The sequence below is a fragment of the Pelophylax lessonae genome, assembly GCF_965119305.1.
Source record: "Pelophylax lessonae genome assembly, chromosome: 4".
NCBI lineage: Eukaryota > Metazoa > Chordata > Amphibia > Anura > Ranidae > Pelophylax > Pelophylax lessonae.
Window position 1 is genome coordinate 592,812,461 of NC_138771.1, and position 13,175 is coordinate 592,825,635.

Genomic DNA, 13,175 nt, shown 5'->3' on the forward strand with positions numbered 1-13,175 from the left:
GAGGAAACCTATTCGTTTTTAATACTGTACTATTAACTAGGGTTGTATACAAAAAATTTGAATCGCATGGATGGGTTGTACCCCTAATGACGTCACGAATGAGGAAATACGTTGGACGGAGCTGGAATACATGCCACTGTGCATGCGTGAACTAGCTGTTGCCATCTTGGTTTTTAGCAAATAGACCATCCATGTGATGTGAATTTTTTTGTACACAACCTACCCATTGTAAGTGCATTTACCTTATTAAATATTGTCTACCCTACTGGTTTACACTATGGAGAGTGTTTCTCATTTCTTCTATGGCACCATTCCTACATTGATCCTTATTGCCCATTCACCCATGGGATACATAGCGGTGCAACTGTCTGGCAAGGTGCTTGAAACATGCGTTGTTTGACCACTCTTTATTAGGGATTCTGGTAAGCTCCCTCCTTTTTATACCCCGAGGTGGTTTGCAGTCCTATTTCTGAGAAGCTTTGAGGCTGCTGGGATTTACATCTGTTTCCTTCTGTCACATGCAGAGAAGATTGCTTATCCTATCTGCTGGTTCTTCGTAGGGACATTTAATTTTCATTTTCATTAGCTCCATGCACTTATATGGGTTTTTTTTTGTACTATGTATATGTTTTCATTTGAATGAAGCACTTATGTGATTTCCATAGCGTCGCACGGTTGCTTTATACAGAGATGAGAATTGCATAGTAAAATTATGCAGATTCTTAGCCTGTAAAACTGCTGATGTCCAATCTACTTCTAGACTTGCTGTTGAGTGGGAAAATAATTAACGCTCCGCATACTATATATAACTTATTTTGTCTTTTGCAGATCTTGGCAAAGGAGTTTACTACACTGAAGAAGAGTATGCTGTAGTCAGGGCTGGGACAAGGGTTGGGCGGCTGCCCTGGGCACTGTGGTATCATGCGAGATGGGGGGTGCCCACAAGGAGATGGGGGGGGGGGATTTGTGTTTGGCGGGGGAATTAGGGGAACAGCAGGGGGTAAGACTTGTCCTAGGAGGGGAAGTTTGGGGGTGTGATGCTAGAAAAGGTGATTTGGGGGGGATTTGTGTTGAGAAGGGGATAGGGGAAAGAGGAATTGGTTCTGTTATGTGGTAGAGGGGGGAGGGAATTTGTGGTAATAGGAGACATTTTTATTTTGGGGTGGGGGCGGGGTGTTTGTGCCGGTAGGCATGCTTGGGAGGTATTTGTGCTAGCAGGGGACATTTTTTTTGTTGGGGGGGGGGGATTTGTGCTAGGAAGAGGGCTTTGTGCTGGGAGGGGGGATTTGGAGTGGGGGGGGGGGTAGAGAGGATGTGTACTTGGGGAGGGAAATTTGAGGAGTAGAGAATTTATGCTAGGAGGAGTTTGGGCTCTAGATGGCCTTGTCCTGGCACTGCCTGTGGTCAAAGTGCTCGGAGAACCAGTCTACCTGGAAGTCTACATTATCTGTAGAACAGGCCCAACCAAAACTGGTCCTTGTCTTGAATAACTGCTGGCCTACCAACTCTACTGAACTTACACTCCTTCCTCAATGGCCCATCCTATTTAACAAGTTATTGAGTTGTACCATAAAAGTTATCCAATATATCTTGGTGTAGATCTGTTTTTCTTTTTGTGTGGTTTTAGTTGCCCTTTTGATGAAGGCAACTACATGAGCAGGCTTGTTCCTACTGAAGCTCCTTCACAGGCTATACTTTTACAAAACTACTATAAGTGCTTCCTTGTCATCACCTTTACATTTGTAGACTCAGTCACCCAGCTTACCCTTGGAGGCCTCGTAAACTAATTTAAATTACTTTTTGCTTTTTTTATGTTTTTGCTGTGGTTTAACTGAATAGACTTGTCTACAAGGTAACTTTCATTGCGGTGCTTCTGCTTTGTATACCATCTACCACGGACTGCTGTGTGGTTTCTTGTTGTCAAAGGAAAAGGTTTTTACTCCAAGTATAAAACTATGACTGCTAGCTGAATCTTTTTGGGTTTTCAGAGAAATCCCCACCCCTCAAAAAAGGAGACCTTGTTTTGAAAAAACCTAAACTCTACTATAGAAAATAAACCTAAAATCATATTATGGGGATAATGGCTGAACAGCAGCAATTGCTCTCCTTCATGAATACAGTGACTTTTCACTGACCCATTGCATTTGCTTCTGTGGATGATAAAGAAATTTGCGTCCATTCAGACTGGCGCAACACGACTTGCTGGGGCAACCTGTGAAGTCGCGCTGCACGCTGTGCACCGCGACCTCGGCGCGACTTGCAGGGATTTCATATAATTGAAGTCAATGCAAGTCGCCTCCAGGTCGCCCCAAAGTAGTACAGGACCCTTTTTCTAAGTCGGAGCGACTTGTGTCGCTCCTATTAGAAAGGGTCCTGTACTATTCAATGGTGAGCGACCGACCGCGACTTGTCAGGCGACCAAGTCGCCTGACAAGTCGCGCTAGTGTGAATGGACCCTAAAACTGGATTTCAGTATCCTTGCATTTCTTGTTTGGGTTTTGTTTGGAATACAGTTGGAATTCAAGACGGGACTCCACATTGGACCTGACCCAAGCACTAGCAACTGATTGACTTATTGGCTCTATAGATGTTCTAGGCCTGTTGCTACATCACAGGAGTTGAGCTTGTAACATTAAAATGACAAAAGGTTAAAAAAAAAACATTTTATAATTTTAATTTTTATCGCTACTGATATTGATTGCCACTCTGGTTTCAGAAATGGCTATAACAAACCAGCATTGTGGATTACCTGGAACAGCCCAAATCTGAGCTGGGATAAGACTATTGACATGTCTCACTAGTTTGCCTGAAATGGACTTGCAGTTGCCTGTGGCCCAGTCATGCACAATAAAATATTTACATATTCTAATCAAGCAGTAAAAGTTGTTTAACCGGTTGCGGACCTAAACTGCGGCGGGCTTGCTCTCCTGCGCGTACCGACGTAGCTCTACGTTGGTCGCGTGCAGGGTGCTGGGGGGCGAGCGTGCGCCGCGGGCAGCTCTCCTGCCCCAACTAAGCAGCTGGGATGTTGAACCGCGGGGCCGGCAGCCATGATTGCCGCTAGGCACCCACAATTGCTCCCCGCTGAGAGAGAAGGACGGTCAGCGATTGTAAACACAGCTGATCGTTTTTCTCTCTGAAATGATCACAGAGCACCTCAAGTCCATCCTCCATACAGTTGGAAAACACTCCCCTAGGCTCACACTTAACCCTTTGATTGCCCCTAGGTTAACCCCTTCCCTGCCAATGTCATTATTACAGTAACAGTCCATATTTTTTTTTTCAAATTCTTTATTTTAGAAAACACAGGCAAGATACAAAATGCAGCGGAACACAATCAAACAAAAATGGTCAACAAACAAGAAGACTATAAAGTGCAAGAGACGGAGTCTCAGTAACAAAATAAACAAGGAATCATTGTGCATGTATGCATATCACTCGAAAGAAATATAACCAAGGTAGGGGTCGGCCTTTTGAGTATTGTACCAAATGACGACTATGGTCAGCATGGTTTGTGGGTTCGACCTAACAGAGAAGAGTATACATGCGAGACCTAAACCATTCGGTCAATATATTGACAGTAAAATAGAGGGAATAGGATTACACAGAACGGGTACATGGGGAAAGGGGATCGGGAAAAGAAGGAAGGGAGAGCAGGTGGAAAGAGAAAGCTGGGTGTGGTACCAGCAAGGAAACGGATAAAGTAGGTGTGTAGAAAGGGCGGGGGAGAGAGGTGACAAAGAGGGTGTGCGTGTGTTCATCCCGTACGGGTGACCCCGTCGCCAGTCAGGTCAACGGCTGCAGGAGGGAGTCACTCAAAGCCCAACCCTCATCAGAAAGAATAAACGCATTCCAGTAAGCCCACGTTTTATAGTATTGCTCTCTTCTACCACGTGCGGTGAGCACCAAGTCCTCCAGATCATTAATCCATTTCACCCTCTGTAACCAAAGGGACGTCGCCGGGGGAGTAGTGCTTTTCCAGCAAAGACTTATGCATGATTTTGCCGCATCCATAAGATGCCGTAACACAGAGCATTTTTTATCGTTTCGGGGGGCCATACCTGAGCAATGGAGCAAGAAGAATGCTGGGTCATCAGGGATGTCTCTTTCTGTCATCAATTGGGAAATGCGCCGTACTTCGGTCCAGAAGTCTTTAGGCTTAGGACAGCTCCAGAAGATGTGTTACCCCATATTTTTAGCACTGATTACTGTAGTAATGTCACTGGTACCCCCAAAAGTGTCAAAAATGTCAGTTAGGGGTCCGATCTGTCGGCCGCAATGTCGCAGTCCTGCTAAGGCCTCATGCACACAGGGCGTTAGAAAAAACGAGCTGCAGAGCCACTGCTAATACCAGGAAAAAGTAGCTGTAAAAATGTGCTTTTAGTAGCTTTTTCCATTGGCGTTAATGCACGTTTGGCCATGTTGGCTTTTAGCAGCATTTTTTTGCCTCTATTCAAAATCAATGGTTGCCTATGAGCCGTCTTTGATACAGCTTTCAGCACTTTTGATTTTAATGGAAGTCGCATAATAGTCAGATCAGGATGAGACTTGCGCTCTGAGGATCTTGAGGGGCCACTCCACGCCAAAATGTGAAAAAAAATGGCGTGGGGGTCCCCCCCAGGTTCCAAACCAGGCCCACCGGGTCTGGTATGGATTTTGAGGGGAGCCCTACTCCGAAAAAATGGCGTGGGCTCACCCCCAAAATTCACACCAGACCCTTATCCGAGCATGCAGCCTGGCAGGTCAGGAAAGAGGAGGGGATGAGCGAGCTGCCCCACCCCCCTCCTGGACCATACTAGGCCACACGCCCTCAACATGGGGTAGGTGCTTTGGAGCAGAGGGGGCTCTGCATCCCTCCACCCCAAAGCACCTTGTCCCCATGTTGATGAGGACAAAGGCCTCTTTCCGACAACCCTGGGAGGTGGTTGTGGGGGTCTGCGGGCAGAGGGCTTATTGGAATCTGGATGCCCCCTGTAACAAGGGGGCCCCCCACATCCCGGACCCCCTCCCTATGTGAATGAGTATGGGTTACATTGTACCCCTACCCATTCACCCCATAAAAGGCAGTGTAGTGTAAATAATGACAAGAGACAGTTTTGAGAAGTCCTTTATTAGAAATCTCCAGAATGCGTACACCCAGGGCCTGTAGACTTATGGCCTATATGTGGGGTGCAACATCCTGATTTGGTCACCACAGGGCACACCTCCATTTATTTATCTGCAACTATTTGACTTTACTGCATGATTACTTAAGTACCTTGTTCGCATTCTTCTTTGAAAAAGAAATTTGTATATTCCGAAACATGTTGGATTTGGCTATGTCAGGGTGAACGCTTGCTGGGTTGGTTACCCACAGTCCACGACCCACCTGGTTCCCTGACTGAACGTATGGTACACTTGTAATCCTCCATGCATGATTCATTGTTTTTATCAATGGCAATGTGATATGTTACCTTTTTAACAATTGTTCAATAAATTATTTTGATTTTACATACTTACCTTTTCACCTCTTTCCTGCCTTCAAAGTTCCACTTACTTAGGGGGTGTCTCTGTCCCTTGTGTTTTACTACGGTATTTTGGGATGTGGCAGATGGTCCTCTGGACACCTAGACACGGGTAATAGATTTTGTTATACTCACTGTGGAACCTAAGGGGATTAATCCTCTGCATTGTGTAAATAGGCTGTTTGATCCTGTCTTCTCTGATCCACCACTTCTTCTTCAGTCCCCAATCCATCTCCTGGTAGAACAGAGCCTTGTACTCACTCTGCACATGCTCAGCTTTGTGTGTATTGCTAGAGAGTTTTTTTTTTTTTTATGTGGGAGAGTGCATGTGATCAGCACAGGGCCAATCAGCACTGTCCAGACAGAGGGTCAGGGGACATGCAGCCTCACGGGACAGTCAGAAGAGAATGAAAACTCCTCCCACAAGTTTTACCAGACACGGATAAAAGTCACAAGACTGCTATATACTGCTGATGAGAAAAAGTAATTAGCAGTTTATCTTAAATAATTGCATTTTCATGTTCTGTGTACTGTGGGAGACCAGATCTAGTGAATGCAGAGTCTTGGGTTTAGTAATACTTTAAGCCTGATTCACTTGGAAGGTGAAGTACATTGCATATGTGGGAAACTGTGCAAATTACGGGGGCACATCCTATTCTGATGCACTGCTATTGATATCATATCACAGCCCCACTCAGCTTAGTAATAGTCTGCCTACATTAGAAGTACAGGGATGCACCATTCTTTAGTAAACCCACTTGGAATGGGGAGATAAGCTGTATTGCTCCTCTGCAGCAAAGTGTGAATAGACATTGGATTATGCATTGTGGTAAAGGTATATGAATCGCAAGACTGGCCAAAAAGAATCACATATACTTTGGAATGGGATTTTAGGTTAAACATGTATTTCAACTATGCAATTATTTGTATTGAAGTTCCCATTTAACAAATATGACCTGAAATTACATTTTAAAAGGCCTGTGCACAGTGCAAAATTTTGGTAAATTCACTTTCCTGATAGACTCCATGGCAGCATACGTTCGACAACTGCTGCCATGGAGTCCATCAGGAAAGGAAAATTACGGTAAGTATTTGATAACAATTTCCCGTTTTATACTCTAGGTGGTATTGGAATTGAACTGCTTGCTAAAGTGTTTGTCGGGCCCTGGAAAAAAAAAATCCATGGCTTTTGTATTTCTATTTTGACAAAGTAGAGAGCTTGAAAGTTGGTGATAATAACAACCAGTGGCGGCTGGTGCTCAAAATTTTTGGGGGGGCGCAAAAACAAAAAATGTAATAGGTATTGCTTCGCGGCAAAAAACGAGGTAAAAAAATTGCATGACTTTGAGGTCATGGTACAGGCATGGCACATGTGATGGTATAGGCATGGCACAGATGGTACAGGCATGGCACAGGTGATGGAATAGGCATGGCACAGATGGTATAGGCATGGAACAGGTGGTAGAATAGGCATGGCACAGGTGATGGTATAGGCATGGCACAGGTGATGGTATAGGCATGGCACAGGTGATGGTATAGGCATGGCGCAGGTGATGGAATAGGCATTGCACAGGTGATGGTACAGGCATGGCACAGGTGATGGAATAGGCATGGCACAGATGGTATAGGCATGGCACAGATGGTACAGGCATGGCACAGGTGATGGTACAGGCATGGCACAGGTGATGAAATAGGCATTGCACAGGTGATGGTACAGGCATTGCACAGGTGATGGTACAGGCATGGCACAGGTGATGGAATAGGCATGGCACAGATGGTAAAGGCATGGCACAGGTGATGGAATAGGCATGGCACAGATGGTACAGGCATGGCACAGGTGATGGTACAGGCATGGCACAGGTGATGGTACAGGCAGGGCACAGATGGTACAGGCATGGCACAGGTGATGGAATAGGCATGGCACAGATGGTATAGGCATGGCACAGGTGATGGAATAGGCATGGCACAGATGGTACAGGCATGGCACAGGTGGTGGAATAGGCATGGCACAGATGGTACAGGCATGGCGCAGGTGGTGGAATAGGCATGGCACAGGCATGGCGCAGGTGGTGGAATAGGCATGGCACAGATGGTATAGGCATGGCACAGGTGATGGAATAGGCATGGCACAGATGGTACAGGCATGGCACAGGTGGTGGAATAGGCATGGCACAGATGGTACAGGCATGGCGCAGGTGATGGAATAGGCATGGAACAGATGGTACAGGCATGGCACAGGTGATGGAATAGGCATGGCACAGGTGATGGTAAGGTCATGGCACAGGTGGTGGAATTGGCATGGCACAGATGGTACAGGCATGGCGCAGGTGATGGAATAGGCATGGCACAGGTGATGGAATAGGCATGGCACAGGTGATGGTAAGGTCATGGCACAGGTGGTGGAATAGGCATGGCACAGGTGATGGAATAGGCATGGCACAGGTGATGGTAAGGTCATGGCACAGGTGGTGGAATAGGCATGGCACAGATGGTACAGGCATGGCGCAGGTGATGGAATAGGCATGGCACAGGTGATGGTAAGGTCATGGCACAGGTGGTGGAATAGGCATGGCGCAGGTGGTGGAATAGGCATGGCACAGATGGTACAGGCATGGCACAGGTGATGGTAAGGTCATGGCACAGGTGGTGGAATAGGCATGGCACAGATGGTACAGGCATGGGGCAGGTGATGGAATAGGCATGGCACAGGTGATGGTAAGGTGATGGTAAGGCCAATGCGGCGGACGCCGAAAGAGGGGTGGTGGAGCGCAGAGCTCTGCGCTACAGTTACGCCCCAGAAGGCCGTCTATCGGCGCCTCTGCGGGTGGAAAACCCCACCCCCATAGGCACCAATGAGACGGGCGCCCCTTGTGGGCAAAAATTTTTTTTTTTTTTAAATCTTTTTTTTTTCTTTTTCTTTTTTTGGGGGGGGGGGGGGGGGCGGCGCCCCTGCGCCCCCTATGGGCCGGCCGCCACTGATAACAACATTCAATTATGTGGGTCAATGTTAAGCTTCACCAACTCCATTCTTGCGATTTTGGTTTATTATCCAAGTTGAGCATCAAAGAACTGTACTTTGGATCCCATATTCTCAGTACTGTCATTCATTGACTGCAATATAGTAACTGGTGTGTCCAGACTTTCTACACTGTGCTGGATCCCATTGCTGAGATATATCATTTGCTGCACCTGGGAAGCCTCAAGTGGTGCGTACAGCTAGCCATACCAGTGAATGGTTGGGTGTAAACACCTATGTGCATTTTGTGTATCTCTACATGATGACTACATGTACCACCCAGGTGTAGGAATGTGCTGGGCTTTTTTTTTTTTTCTTGAGCACCTTTTGGCCTCTAAAATATCCATGTGCATGTGCATGAGACCTAAAAGTAGGTTTATAACAGCTTAACAAAATTGGCCATGTGTGTAGCACTACTCCCTTGGGAGCTGCTGGTTACGGGTTCCCCTGGGTTACCATTAGCAACAACATGACAGTCTGACATTTTTCCCAAGTGTTTTAGCTCAGTCAGGAAACAGTCCGGTAGCTTTGGTTTTTGTGTTTTTATTTGGAACTTGAATAGGAGAAGGGAATGAGTGGGATACAACAACTTTATACACTATGCTCAATAGGCTGGGACAACTTGAAAATGCTGAGTAACGCTGAGTAACGCTAGTCACGGCTAGGCCACTGTTTCACTTTGCCTTTAGCTGTGAAGTATATTTGAATGAGCTTTCTGAGGTAAACTGGTCGGTACTGCAGAACAACTTCAGGGCCCTTCCTGGCACCCCCTTTGTTTCTAATCTTCAGGGTCAACTACACGGCACCCCCTTTACTGATACACTCCCTGTGTGAGCTAGCTCCTTGATCCCCTGATTTCTCTGGAGTGGTCCCCTCTCCTAGGCAGACCCTTAGTCAGATCTCCTGGTACTCACGATACTGTTTTTCCCAAGATGATTCTGCCAGCAGCTCCACTTGTCAGCACTCTGCACTCTGCAGCTCGGCTCCACACCTGGTTCACTAGGCCGACTGCCTGAACCACCTTTATCACACTTGCAGGAGGAGAGACAGCCGTCCACTTCCTCCTGGGACTTTGCTCCCGCCAAAAGACACCTGTCACATGCTCCCTCAAGATTTATTGCCCATCCCAGAATGCATTGAGGCAATGTCCGCCATTGGGACAGCCATAAACCCTGGTGTGCTACTGATCAGGTTTCCTCCACTGTTCAACAAGCTCCCTTATTGGATACAGTGGGTAGACTCCCTTAGACCCAATAAATCACACCTTGAAACATGTGAAAGACCAAACTAACAGATCAGGCTCTCCTTAGAAGCAGAAAAGAGCCACCAAATGCGTTTCCCTAGCACCTACCTAGGAGGGTGCTACATGTGTTTACATTAGAGGGCTGGCAGACTGACAACGTTCTCTGGTAATATAAAATATTAGGAAAAAACACTTAAAAAATACCACTCTGTTGTAAACTTTGAAGATTAATTTTTCTATAGCGAATGTAGCTACAGAGATGAATGAGTGCATGTTTCAAAGTGTTTTTTATTTCTGCCAGTTTACAATTATATACTCTTGTGATCACAGTCAGGGCACATTCATCTTAGAGATCACCAGTAGTGTTGAGCGAACACGGACTGTATTATTCGTGTTCGTACCGAATAATTGGATTTTTTTTACCCGAACACGGACACGGACACTTTACTGTATGTTCGGGTAAAAATCCGTGTTCGGTCGTTTTATTTCCGGGTTTTGCATGCTTTGGCGCTCTTTTCATGGCGGGCTTTCAACAGCCAATCAACAATCGTTTAACTGGTGTGCCTTAAGCCATCCCAGCCATGCCTGCAAATGTCTTAGTAGCTGTGATTGGCCGTCTGAAGCATGTGACCAAGTCTTTATAAGTTCGAGGCAGCCGCCGCAGCAGCGTCATTCTGCTGCTTAGCTAAGGGACAGAGCACACATCAATGTGCTGGCTGCTGATTAGGGAAAGATAGGCAGGAAAAAACCATTTGTGTCCGGATAGAATTGAGGGACAGGTCGGAGTGTTTAGGCAGGGCGAGTTGTAGGCATTTTAGGGATAGAGTCTGCTGAATTATAGGGTCAGTGTCTTCTACAAACTACAATCGATATTGCTGTGTGGGGGGTGGGGTGAATCTGCACTCAATCCTGATCTACGATCTCTTCTCAATCCTGTTAGGGACAGAGTCTGCTGAATTTTAGGGAAACTGTGTTCTACAAACTACAATCGATATTGCTGTGTGGTGTGGGATTGGAGATAGGCAGGTGTCAGTGATCCACATCCATTTTTCTGTGTGTGAGCTGCAGTGAACACAATCTTTTTGGGCTGCAGTGAACACAATCTTTTTGGGCTGCAGTGAACACAATCTTTTTGGGCTGCAGTGAACACAATCTTTTTGGGGTGCAGTGAACAAAATCTTTTTGGGGTGCAGTGAACACAATCCTTTTTGGTGTGCAGTGAACACAATCTTTGTGGGGTGCAGTGAACAAAATCCTTTGTGGGGTGCAGTGAACACAATCTTTTTGGGGTGCAGTGAACAAAATCCTTTTTGGGGTGCAGTGAACAACATCCTTTTTGGGGTGCAGTGAACACAATCTTTTTGGGGTGCAGTGAACAAAATCCTTTGTGGGGTGCAGTGAACACAATCTTTTTGGGGTGCAGTGAACACAATCTTTTTGGGGTGGAGTGAACAACATCCTTTTTGGGGTGCAGTGAACAAAATCCTTTTTGGGGTGCAGTGAACAAAATCATTTTTGGGGTGCAGTGAACACAATCTTTTTGGGGTGCAGTGAACACAATCTTTGTGGGGTGCAGTGAACACAATCTTTTTGGGGTGGAGTGAACAACATCCTTTTTGGGGTGCAGTGAACAACATCCTTTTTGGGGTGCAGTGAACACAATCTTTTTGGGGTGCAGTGAACACAATCTTTGTGGGGTACAGTGAACAGAATCTTTGTGGGGTGCAGTGAACACAATCTTTGGGGGGTACAGTGAACACAATCTTTTTGGGGTGCAGTGAACACAATCTTTGTGGGGTGCAGTGAACACAATCTTTTTGGGGTGGAGTGAACAAAATCATTTTTGGGGTGCAGTGAACAACATCCTTTTTGGGGTGCAGTGATCAAAATCCTTTTTGGGGTGCAGTGAACACAATCTTTTTGGGGTGCAGTGAACAAAATCCTTTGTGGGGTGCAGTGAACAGAATCTTTGTGGGGTGCAGTGAACACAATCTTTGGGGGGGTACAGTGAACACAATCTTTTTGGGGTGCAGTGAACACAATCTTTGTGGGGTACAGTGAACAGAATCTTTGTGGGGTGCAGTGAACACAATCTTTGGGGGGTACAGTGAACACAATCTTTTTGGGGTGCAGTGAACACAATCTTTGGGGGGTACAGTGAACACAATCTTTTTGGGGTGCAGTGAACACAATCTTTGTGGGGTGCAGTGAACACAATCTTTGGGGGGGTACAGTGAACACAATCTTTTTGGGGTGCAGTGAACAACATCCTTTTAGGGTGCAGTGAACACAATCTTTGTGGGGTGAAGTGAACAACATCCTTTTAGGGTGCAGTGAACACAATCTTTGTGGGGTACAGTGAACAGAATCTTTGTGGGGTGCAGTGAACACAATCTTTGGGGGGTACAGTGAACACAATCTTTGTGAGGTGCAGTGAACACAATCTTTGTGGGGTGCAGTGAACACAATCATTGTGGGGTGCAGTGAACTCAATCTTTGTGGGGTACAGTGAACACAATCTCATACTTCTGAAGATTTGAGGGTGCTGCCTGTTCCATACTCCCCCTACTCCTCATCTAGCCTTTTAGGGGTACAAACAATAGTAATTGGGGCCTAGTGTGGTTGTGTACGTGTGATATACATACACTTTTTTTGGATCATATTTTCTATTCCGCTATTTAATCAAAAACCTTTGGGGATCAGTTAAATTGGGGGATAGTCTGTGTTGGTACGTGTGAGAGAGATCCACCTTTCCAAGTTGTTGGGGTTCATCTCATACTTCTGAAGGTTTGAGGGTGCTGCCTGTTCCATACTCCCCCTACTCCTAGCCTTTTAGGGGTACAAACAATAGTAATTGGGGCCTAGTGTGGTTGTGTACGTGTGATATACATACACTTTTTTTGGATCATATTTTCTATTCCGCTATTTAATCAAAAACCTTTGGGGATCAGTTAAATTGGGGGATAGTCTGTGTTGGTACGTGTGAGAGAGATCCACCTTTCCAAGTTGTTGGGGTTCATCTCATACTTCTGAAGGTTTGAGGGTGCTGCCTGTTCCATACCCCCCCTACTCCTCATCTAGCCTTTTAGGGGTACAAACAATAGTAATTGGGGCCTAGTGTGGTTGTGTACGTGTGATATACATACACTTTTTTTGGATCATATTTTCTATTCCGCTATTTAATCAAAAACCTTTGGGGATCAGTTAAATTGGGGGATAGTCTGTGTTGGTACGTGTGAGAGAGATCCACCTTTCCAAGTTGTTGGGGTTCATCTCATACTTCTGAAGGTTTGAGGGTGCTGCCTGTTCCATACCCCCCCTACTCCTCATCTAGCCTTTTAGGGGTACAAACAATAGTAATTGGGGCCTAGTGTGGTTGTGTACGTGTGATATACATACACTTTTTTTGGAT